Below are 11,289 nucleotides of genomic sequence, written 5' to 3'. Positions count from 1 at the left end.
CCCTCCTCCATTTCCACAACTGATCTCAGGGAAGTGGGAGCCCAGGAGCAGCAGAGGAAGGGGAACGAGCCGATCCCTTCCCTTCCCTTCCCTTCCCTCCCTTCCCTTCCCTTCCCTTTCCCTTCCCTTCCTTCCCTTCCCTTCCCTTCCCTTCCCTTCCCTCCTTCCTTCCCTTCCCTTCCATCCCTTCCCCTCCCCTCCCCTTCCATTCACTCCTCCCCTCCCTCCCTAGCACCGCCCCCCCCCCGCGCATGCGCACCGCCCCGTCCTCGCGGGCTCGCGCGGCCGCCCGTTGCCCCTCCCCTCCCCGCCCCTTCCCCCCCCACCCCCAACGGCTTCCCCGCGGCCGTTGTTGTCAGTTGCGCCTCGCAGCCGCCGCAGCGTCCGGGCCCTGTCGTCCGTCCGTCCTTCCGTCCGTCCGTCCGTCCTCCCGCCCTCCCCGAGCCGCCGAGGCCCCCCCGCGGCGTGCCGGAGCCGTTCCCCAGCCTCCCGGCCGCTCCCGCGGGCGGGCCCGAGGGGCGGCTGGCCCATGAGGGTGGCGGCGCGGGGCGCGGCGGCCCGAGGACACGCCGCCGCCGGCGGAGGCAGTAAGTTGGGGGGGGCAGAACCCTTCATCCCCTTCCTTCGCCTGCCCGGGTCCGTAGCGGCTGGGCCCCGGCCCGGGGGGGCGGCGGGGGCCGCTCCTCGAAGGTCGCTGCGGCGGAGGGCAGAGGGATGGGGGGGGTGGGAGGGGGGAGGCCCCATCGTGGGGACGGTTGCACCCCCCTGTGGTGGGCACCCCCCCCAGCTGGGGTCACCCGCCGTGGCACCGGTCCCTTGTGGTGGGGTCACCCCGGGAAAGCAGTTTGGGCTGGGTGTGTATGTCCTTCCCCCCCCCCCCCCCCCTTCAGCTCCGCCTCGTATTTTTTGTTGCTTTAAGGAGAAATTAAAAATAAAGCCCCCCCCCCGGTTAAAGGGTCGCCCCGGGGATGGGGGTGTTGTGGGGGATGACGGTGCAGTCTCGCCCCTCTGGAGCAGGTGCTAAGCCAACAGGTTTGTGGAGGATGCGGGCTGGTGGCTTTTCTGCTCGGAGCGTGCCTCTGACACGAGTGTCCCCTTGTTCTTTGTCAATGCTCGTCCTGTCAGTACGTTTATTGCATTGAACCGCCTTTAGGTTACTGTAGGCAGGGGCTGGATAAGTAGGTAAGTCCCAGAGAGGTCTTTGTGCTTTCTGCCAGGTGGGGTTTTAGCATCCAGATGGTGCTCTGCTGGTTAAATTCGTGGGAGATGACTTTTGAAGATGTTGCAGTTGATTTAGAGGCTCAGGAATGGCTAAAGGACAGATGTGTGTTGTAGTTTGTTTTTTGTAAGTAGGCTGATAAAGTATGGAGAGCATCCACTAGGGAAAAAGGCAGTGTTGGCCTGGGGATGGTTGGAGACATATGTGACCTATTTCACGTTGGATATTTTTATTGGTAAGTGGTGCTGGAACACCTGTGAAGGAGAAAAGCTTTACATGGGATATGGAAATACAAAAGCTTTGGGCTTTTGCTTATGCATAGGTAGTTTCCTACTGACCATCTTGCTTTCAAGTGCTAGTTAAGAGGAGATATGCAAAGAAGTGGTTTCCTCAATGGTACCATTGCAGTTCCTGGAACAGCTGAATTGTATTGTATGACTTAGAGCCATCTAGCATGAATGAATTGCATGCAAATCTGCTTACTCCTGCCCTCTGTAGTGCAGTCACTACTTAGTCATATAGGCTGCTTTTTGGAGTTGTTTATGATGAGTATATTTAGATCTCCGGGCTCTGGGGAAGGACCAGTTTAATGAATCTCAGCAAAATAAAATCTATATGAAAGTGTTTACAAGCAATGATTACTACGGGTAGATTAGGCAGTTTTTGCAAGGCATGCACCATTAAGAACTGGGTTAATGAGTGTTTTCTTTTTTTAAATACCTTTAAGTACATCTCAGAAAGTGGGAATTCAGATGATGATTATTTTTGTACAGTTGCTTACCCTTAGAAAGAAGGAATGTGAAATAAGCTTACAAGCATTAACGGTCATTACTAACTAATGCAATCAAATTTTACCTTGCCAAACGTTGAAATGTTAATTTAGATAGACTAATACTTGCCTTTTTTTACTTCTGGTGGATGAAAAATCCAGATTTGAGAATTTAACAGTCACAGCTAAGGGGAAGAAAGTCCAGTCTCGACTCACTTTTTTCCTGAATATTCTAAATGGCCATAAAAGTGGAAGAATGGTGGTGCAGTGTTTCAAGTGACTGGGAAGAGAAGCTAACCTGAATGCTGGCGAAGTGTTTGGTAAACAAGGTGTCTGACTGTACATCTGCCTGACTGCCTTGACTGAATTTGGTGGTTCGTGCCTGGGGCTTCTAACAAAGATAGGGAAAGGGGGAAATGATATCTTAAATGAACTTAGGATAACTTTTTTGAATACGCTTGGGAAGCAGGAAGGTACAGATTGAGCCTTGCTCTGTGTGTATTTTGGATACTGAAATTTCTGCACAGGTTACTGACGTTCCCTGAATTGTCTTGCTACAAGAACTGATATTCCATGCAGTGTGGGTGGTGTGGCACAGTCACTGTTCCCTGTTGCACTGTAGATGCATAGTCTGCGTTCAGATTATTTTAAATAGCACGTTAAGACTGCATGTTAATATGTTTTTGCAGATATCTGTCTACTTGCAGTAGTCGCTTCCTTGTGCAGTGTTCTGGACAACCTGGTCTCCTCTCAGGCTCAACCTCTCTGCATTTAATATAGTATCTGAGTAATTTTGCAGGCTATACCTTCAGTATATCACTGTCCCTTTTTATCCTACTAGGAACAGTAATGCCAAACTAGTGCCTTGTCTTGCTTTGTTGCCTGTCCTGCTTTCAAGGGCACAGGATCCTGGTGTAGCTAGCTTGTTTTTCCGCCTCAGAATCTCTCACAAAATAAAGAATCTCTTTTCTTAGATTTCGTCAGCTTTTAAAAATCCACTTGAAATGTTTGTCTGTAAAACTTCTTAATGAACTTCTGTCCGTTTTTACTTGGTAGAGTTTTTTAATTATGTTTTAAAATATATATAAAAAAACATAACAGTGAAACATGGTTCAGATCAGGGACACTGCCTCCTGGATACAGCGATGAACTGCAGCTTATGATGAATATACTAATATTAAATTGCATAAGCTGTTAACTGTGGAAACACATGAAGTTCTGCACATCTTCCTTACCACAGTACTTTCCAGAAGTTAACTGGAATGCTACAGCTTCTCTAATAATATAAGGTAGCTGGTTTTTAATACACATAACAACATTATGTAAGAGCTTTAAGAGGATTTGAAAAACTGTATTTACGTACAATTCTAGGGTAACTTACTCTGGCAGAGTTATAGTACACAAGTTGATTAAGTCACCAATGGTAAGAACTTAATGAGGAGGAAGGGCTGTGCAGTTCTCATGCCTGCAAAATATGAAATAGTGTGGGATCACTTTCTGAGAAAACCAATCTCTCCCTTGTACAGTGATCCTCTACAACTATGTTGGGGCATTCATGTTGCCCTGAAATTGACAGGCTGTTTTTTTTACTCTTTGCTTCATGTATCATTCTGTGCTTTCTGTAGCAGTCTCTTATCTAGTTGCTAACTGCATTCAAACCAACTTTACTTGAGAGATATGATGGTAGCTTAATTTTTGTAGCTTTAGTTCACATTGAAGCATGGTGAATTTCAGGTGTCTGCCAGTGCCTAGAAAATATAGGATGCTATAAATGAGGATAAGCATTGAAACTGTGTGACTATAGGTTGGGATAGGTGCTGTTTTTTACAGTTCAAGGAGTTTGTGTCCTAGATGGAAGAGGCCAGCATTAAGTCAATTGAAGTACTTAATATTTATGTTATCAGATGTAATGCTAAACCAAGGCACCTATCTAGAATTTGAGTTCAGAGATGGTTCTTAAGAAATTTAATAGAAATTATTGCCTATACTTGATGCTAACAATACGCATTTATTTGCATCTGAATACTTAACATTTGAGCTAGTGTTTGATGCTTTCTCCTCTCTTGATGCAGAATAAAAATCACGTTTGTGATTCCGAATTCAAACAACAAAGTTGATGTTAGATGTTTAATCAGTGGTAACTTCTTCAAAATGACTTAATGTTTTAATTACTCATTGATTAATGGTGGAATATTTAGAGCTCTTGTGCATGTTTTTCGTTATATTGTCTAGCATGAGAAAATTATTTGGTAACATTAATCCGGAGATACTTGAAAAAAGTGAAACAATTCTGAGAGTTCCTGAGCACGGAGTAGGGGAGGTGATCCTTCTCAAAGAGTCCAGGTTGCTGAGACAGAATTTGACTTGTCTGTGTTCTTTTTTTTTTTAAAGAAGCTTCCAGCAGTAGGTTTTCTGGAAATGATGATAAAAAAAAAAAAAAACAATGTCCTGTCTAAAAAGGTAGTGATACCATCATGAATCACAATAATGACTTCTGTCTGATACGCAAAGAATTTCTTAATCAGTTTCACGTTCCTGGTTAATTTTGAAAAAAAAATGACAGAAAAAGAGAAGGGAAACATGATGAGCTTTAGAATGTTCAAGCCTTTGAGAAGCTAAATGGGTACTGCTTATCAAAGTTGGTGAGCTGGCTTCTTGGGCTCGGGAGTCCAGCTACCTGTCACGAATTCCTTCTGTTGCTTGGAAGATAGTTGAAAAGCTTGTTGGTTTCTGTGATCTTCAGACTTCTTTGATATCACATCTTGGTTGGAAAGGTTATGAATATCCGTAACTAAGATGTTCACGTTAATTTCCTATAGCTGAGAATTTTTTCTTTCAACAGTTACTGCAAAAAGGGCTAACTTAGATGGAAACTAATTTATTATATAACCTGATGTCACACTTTTGGAACAAAGTTCTGTAACTGATTTTAAAGATAAAAGTACCAGCAGATAGGAAATTTGGAGCAAGTCCTTTTGAAGATGTTTTTGCATACTGTTTTGAAGAAGGTAGTTTAGGGGAGATGATTGTTTGGGAAGGTCTGGTATTCTCTTCTGCAATAGTACTTTAAGACTAGCTTTAGATCTTAAGTGGCCTGTATTGCTGAAGGACCTGACTCCTGAACAAGGTGGTGGTGAGTGTTTCTTGGACTGCTTTTCTGTTTGTTTAGCCACATACTGGACATTGAGAGTAGGCACAAGAGGAGAACAGGCACTGTGAAATTAGCTGCTTTTGCAGCTGTGGCTGGTGTGAAGACTTTAAATGCTGTAAAGCTATTGCTGAGTTCTCAAATCCATAGGGCAGATTGCATTTGTCTTGTGTATTACCTCCTCTTAAAAACGGAAAGTGCCTCGTGAACTGTAGCTATTATCAGCATGGTTATGAAAGTATCTTGGGCTTTTAAAACATTTCACAACTAGAGGCAGTTGGGACCACTGCCAGTGGTTACTAATGATGGTTTGTCTGTGGGTCCTAGTTTGATCACTCTTAGCACAGCTGTCCCCTTAATAGCTTTGGCATCTATCTTTTGGTCACAGTCGTGCTCACACTGTTGTTCTCTTGCCATCGCTTTGGAATATGTACCTACTTCAGTGTTGTCTGCATTTCTTTTCTTGCTTGCCTCCTTTTTGTGAAAGAAAAAGACAGTCATGATTTTTAAATTGGGTGCCTTGAAAGACTACTTAGATCCAGTAGTTTTTTTCGCTTGACTGTATAGAAAATGATTCTTACAAAGATATCAACTGTATTGTGGAGTTTCTACAGCACAGTTGTCAAGTCTTTGTTTCCTGGTGTTCTGCAAGCCATTTACCATTCATTTGTAAGCCCATGTGAAAGAAGAAAGCTTAAACTTACTGTGTTTGATGTGACTGTACTTATCTTCAGGAAAATAGGAGGGTTGATGGCAATCTGTAGATCTAAAACTTTGGGAATATCTCACCTAAGAATGAGATCGTCCATCAAAGAACAAATTTTTATCTTGCATCTTATTCTTTTAAGCTTTTTATTTATTTTTGTGTATTGGAGCTGCCTCAAATCATAGAATGCTTTGGGTTGGAAGGGACCTTTAAGGATCACCTTATTCCAACCCCCCTGCCATGAGCAGAGACACCTCCCACCAGACCAGGCTGCGCAAAGCCCCATCCAGCCTGGCCTTGAACACCTCCAGGGATGGGGCATCCACAGTTTCTTTGGGCAGCGTGTGCCTCACTGCCCTCTGAGTGAAGAATTTCTACCTTATATTTAATGTAAACCTACCCTCTTCTAGTTTAAGTCCATTACCCCTTGTCCTATCACTCCACCCTCTGACAAAGAGTCCCTCCCCAGCTTTCCTGTAGCATCCTTTAGGCACTGGAAGGCTGCTCTAAGATCTCCCCAGAGCCTTCTCTTCTCAGGCTGAACAAACCCAACTCCCTCAGCCTGTCTTCACAGGAGAAGTGCTCCAGCCCTCTGGTCATCCTCGTGGCCTCCTCTGGACTCTCTACAACAGTCCACGTCCTTCTTGTGCTGGGGGTCCTAGAGCTGAGTGCAGCACTCCAGGTGGAGTATCACAAGAGTGGAGGAGAGGGGGAGAATCACAGTGTCTTGCTCTCAATTCTTAGGTCATGCAGGTTCTCGTAATTCTGTTACAAAATAATAAGCTAGTACGCTTCATACATCTCCAAATCTGTAACACTAACACACCACCCATGCATCATATCCGCCCAAAAACCTTCTATTTATAGGTCCAGGAGCAATTTTTTTTATTAAGCTTATTGGCCTGCCAAACGCATCTGGCTGTTCACTGAATAATGACCTTGGAGTTGAAGCATATTTGTTAGCCTTCTGTTTTTTTATTTCTAGTGTAGGGTCTAAGAAGAGATAAAGAGAGGCTTCAGTAGCTCTGGTTTCTGCAATGCATTCTAAAATAATAAAGCATTAACTCTTTACTAAAGGCTTCATAAATGCTTACTGGCAAAACTTAATTAACAGCTGGCAACTCTCATACCTTTTCAGAGCAAAATTCTGAAAACTATTTAAAACTAGGGTATACCATTAAATTACTGCAGGTTAAGACTTCTTTTTATATTTGGATCATAGAGCTATTTGATAACTCTTACCTTTGTTCATCATCTTAGGTGTAGCCATGCTAAATGGTAGAGGGATCTGCTGATGTATCTTGACATTTTAGTAATAGCTCTGTGGGATGAATGCTGCTGCTGTGGGAGCTGATGATGAGGCCTAATATGAAAACAAAATAAATGCACGTACACCTTCGAGAAATCTGCCGTAGTGTGTATTGAGGAACTTCTCAGGAGCGGGAGGGTTTATGGGGTTTGTCAGCAGTGAAGGGGAAGTTATGCTTGTATGCTGTGGTACAGTTGTGCCACGTGGAAAATAGTGTTAGATAGCATTGTGTATATTAGGGCTCAGTGGTAAAACCTAGACTTTGTTGTATCTGCATGTTTGGCTGTAGGGCAGGCATAGATTGCTGCCATCTCTTTGAGTACCTTTGGTAGTTGGGAAGGCTCAGGTGGAAGGAAAACTGGGAGGAAGGGCTTTGCTGGGCCGTGACACCCCTGTGTGGAAACAAAGACAGATTACAGGTGCTCCAGATCACAAGTCCCATAATGTGCCTTTCATAGTCAAGAGACATCTGGTAGAACGAGGCTTAAAAGTCTCAAATACTGTGGAGGAAATGAATTATGACCAGTTTTCAGAGCATGTAATATGTACAAAGCATGTGTGTTCTTCACAGTTCACTCACGCAACACTTCACTCCTGTTTGGAGTGTGTTGGCTTTCCCTTGTATAAAAGCAAAGGCGAGCAGAAGCCCTGTGAGGAAAGGCGATTGGCGCACTGCACTATCCTCACACGTAAGCAGTGGATCACACTGTCACAAAGATGGACTGCTTTCAGAGGCTCATAGATTAGGCTCTGAAGGTTTCTTACCATAGGATGGCAGATTAATGTTGGTGGGAAATAATGAAATAACATGGAAAATCAAACTTGCCCAGTTTGTATACCGAGTAAATGTTTCCTGTGGTATTCTCTCAGGTTCTAACAATTTGAATAAGTTGCTTTCCAAGTCAAAAAATTGTTTCTAGATCTCTGTGAGCAACTTGTGCCAAATATTGATTTACAGTTTTTAGGTAGAATAGCAATCTAAGACTTATTCTCAACATATAGTTATTTAGTAAATAACATTATACCATTTATTTAGTTATCTGAGACAAAAGAGACCAAAAGGAGAAACAGACGGTGAAATTTATTTAATCTGTCTGGTGGATGTGTATAATGTATACATCCACAGAACTAGTCATCCTAAACTCCTGTTACGAAAAAATGAAAGTGTGTGCTCTTAAGAAATGAATCATTTGTCTTATTTAGCTATCTGCTTTAGGGTGCAATTTGTTTTGTCACAGACTCTTATCTGTGTTGACTGAATCTCCATTTGCCATGAAGGGGCACAGGTCTGTCACTGGAGAGATGAGTACCGGTCAAGATTACTTTGGGTTTCATGTCATTTAGCCTGATAATGGAGAGAAATTTTTGCTTTGATAATATTATAACATTTTGTTGAAATGGAGCCTTGAATCTTCATGTTCTAAAGTCAGAAGCTAATACAGATGTTAAGGTAAGATGAACTAGGCTGGTCTTGCCTGTAATGTATAATCTAATGGAAACTTTATGGACAGGATGAATTGCTTAAAGAAGAGCTAATGTCTCTGAAACATACTGGTGTTTTTTTTCTAAACAGATCTATTAGATCTATTCATACGCTTTTAGAGATGGTTGAATCACAGTACTGTTGTTAAGTTACTTAATAGGATGCATGTGATATTACAAAACTGCTTCTGCAAATCTCTGTTACAGAAACTGCAGTACGTTGTGAGGTGGGATATACAGAGTCACTTAGGTTGGGAAAGATCCGTTAGTCCATCGAGTCCAACGCTCACCTAATGCTGCCAAGTCCACCACTAAGCCATGTCCCTGAGCACCACATCCACACATCTCTTAAATACCCCTTTTAAGGTATTTAAGGAGGGGTGGGGACTCACCACCTCCCTGGGCAGCCTGTGCCAGTGCCTGACCGCCTTTGCTGTGGAGAAATTCTTCCTGATATCCAATCTCGACCTCCTGTGGTGCAACGTGAGGCCGTTGCCTCGTGCCCTGTCGCTTGTGACTTGAGAAAAGAGGCACCCTTTTTGCTGCAGCCTCCTTTCAGGCAGTTGTAGAGAGCGACAAGGTCTCCCCTGAGCCTCCTCTTCTCCAGGCTGAACAATCCCAGTTCCCTCAGTCACACCTTATGTCACGCTTTCTAGTCCCTTCCCCAGCTTCATTGCTCTTCTCTGCACGTGCTCGAGCATGGCACTGTCCTTTTTGTCACGAGGGGCCTAAAACTGGACACGGTGCTCAAAGTATGGTCTCAACCAGCACTGAGTACAGGGGGACATTCGCTTCCCTGGTCCTGCTGGCCACATGATTCCTGATGCAGGCCAGGATGGCATTGGCCTTCTTGGCCACCCGGGCATGCTGCTGGCTCATGTTCAGCTGGCTGTCAGACAGCACCCTCAGGTCTGTTTCTGTCGGCAACTTACGAACATCTGTGGAAGGACAGATCTGTTCTGAATCTGTTAACTAGTATGTGTCTACATTGCATGAAATGAGCATCAGGGGTGTAGCTGAATGCTGGCAGAGTTAGGGAAAGCTGCATTTTGAAAACATCATTAGCCACCTGGATTAAATGCTGCTAATGGTTAGTAAGTTCACCAACTAGAAAACCCAAATGTTAATGCTGACAAAGGAACTTATAAAAAAAAAAAAAAAAACAAAAAACGGAGATAATGCGAATTAAGAAACCTGGGCAAATATTTTCTGTGATATAATTGGCTCTTAAATATTTTTCCTCTGGCTGTGGATTGGTTTGCTGGCAAAGCATGTCTGGTTGAAGTTTTCCTTCTATCTAGCTGCAGTTTGCAGCTTATTCAGTTGTGCTGGTAAAAGTATGCAAGAGGTCACGTTGTAAACTGGATCACTGAAATGATCTGTGATTAAACTAACCCTCTTTCGGAGTGCGACAGCAGCAGATGTGTTAAATCTGGAAGCTTTGGGTGGTTGATTTATAGTTAGCCCCCAGAATTTTACTGGTGTAACTAAGGAGACAACTGCAAGAAAAAAAAAGCGAAAGGGTAAGAGAAGCTGGCTTCAGTTTTAAAGCTGGTATCTTGGGTAACTGGACCATTAGTTGATCTGTAAGTACCGTCAAAATTCTGCTTTCTTACTGTAGTGAGAAATTGAAAGAAAGAAATCGCTTCTCTGGCAGGTAGTGCTAAAAGGAAAACTTAAGTTTCAACAGTCAGTGCTCCAAAAGGTATTGATACAACAACTATAATCTTTTAATTAGCATATTTAAATGGTATTCAAGGTTTGTGTGCATATGCACTATATCCATTAGTTTGTATCCGCTTCCTACTGAAAATTTTTTACTTTTGGTATGTTTACTTCAAACCGTCTGTGTGTCTGGTATCTTTGTGGTCAGCTGTGGGAGCTTTATCACTGAAGATTTATTTTAAAATCACAGAGTTAAGAGTTAGTTGGTCTGTTACTGAGCCTTTATGTTAAACTATTAATGAATCTGCATTAATTTCAGTTAATGGGACTGTAACATTAATAAGTGTATTTTAGTTTCCATTTCTGTAAGCTTTTCTCCTATTGATTACTGTCTGAATATTTCTCCGTGGCTTAAACTTAACTGATTTTTGCTGGGGTTTTGTTGGCAGGTTAATGTTTATGTGTATTCTGTCATTTAGAGATAAATTGTGCGTTGAGTTTGTACAAACATTGTTGAAAATGTGCCAAGTGAACAAAGTAATTATGTACGAATTTTTCCTTACAGCTGAGTGTCGTAGATACTTACATTTCAGACAAGTTACCTTCTGTGACATCTGGCTGGATTTGCTCTATCCCCTTCCCTCTGCCAGGCATGCAATCTTCTTGAATTTGGTGAAAAGATCATTTAAAATGAAGGGAGACCTTTTAACCTCAGTCATCCTTACCTCTTCCAGTACCAAAATTTGGGTTTTTGCCATGCACTAAGAAAGCCTTGTCTTGTTTGCGCATAAATACGCACGTGTTGTTTTCAAGTCTGAGGTTTAAGAGGACATCTCTCTTAAAGCCATGTCTCCTCTCGTGACCTGGGTCAGATTTGTAGGATGTGATGAATTCTTGTGAAAGGAGATTTAAATCCTGAGGCTTGACTTAATATTTGGAAAGAAATAGTAATAAGTTGAGCACTGGAGTTTGTGGGGTTGGTAGCTTCTAT

At 43.0% G+C, this 11,289-nt stretch overlaps 1 protein-coding gene across 1 annotated transcript in view; it reads left to right on the top strand.

The window, feature by feature from the left end:
- The first annotated feature begins 340 nt into the window (after positions 1-340).
- Positions 341-11,289, top strand: part of SNRK (SNF related kinase) — a 43,846-nt gene continuing 32,897 nt past the window's right edge. The window contains exon 1 of the mRNA XM_040548369.1: positions 341-587. The gene's annotated coding sequence lies outside the window, so the exon portion shown is untranslated. The remainder of the gene's footprint in view (positions 588-11,289) is intronic.

Source organism: Cygnus olor, chromosome 2, assembly GCF_009769625.2.
Source record: "Cygnus olor isolate bCygOlo1 chromosome 2, bCygOlo1.pri.v2, whole genome shotgun sequence".
NCBI classification, from domain to species: Eukaryota; Metazoa; Chordata; class Aves; order Anseriformes; family Anatidae; genus Cygnus; species Cygnus olor.
This window is presented reverse-complemented; position numbering and strand designations above follow the sequence as displayed.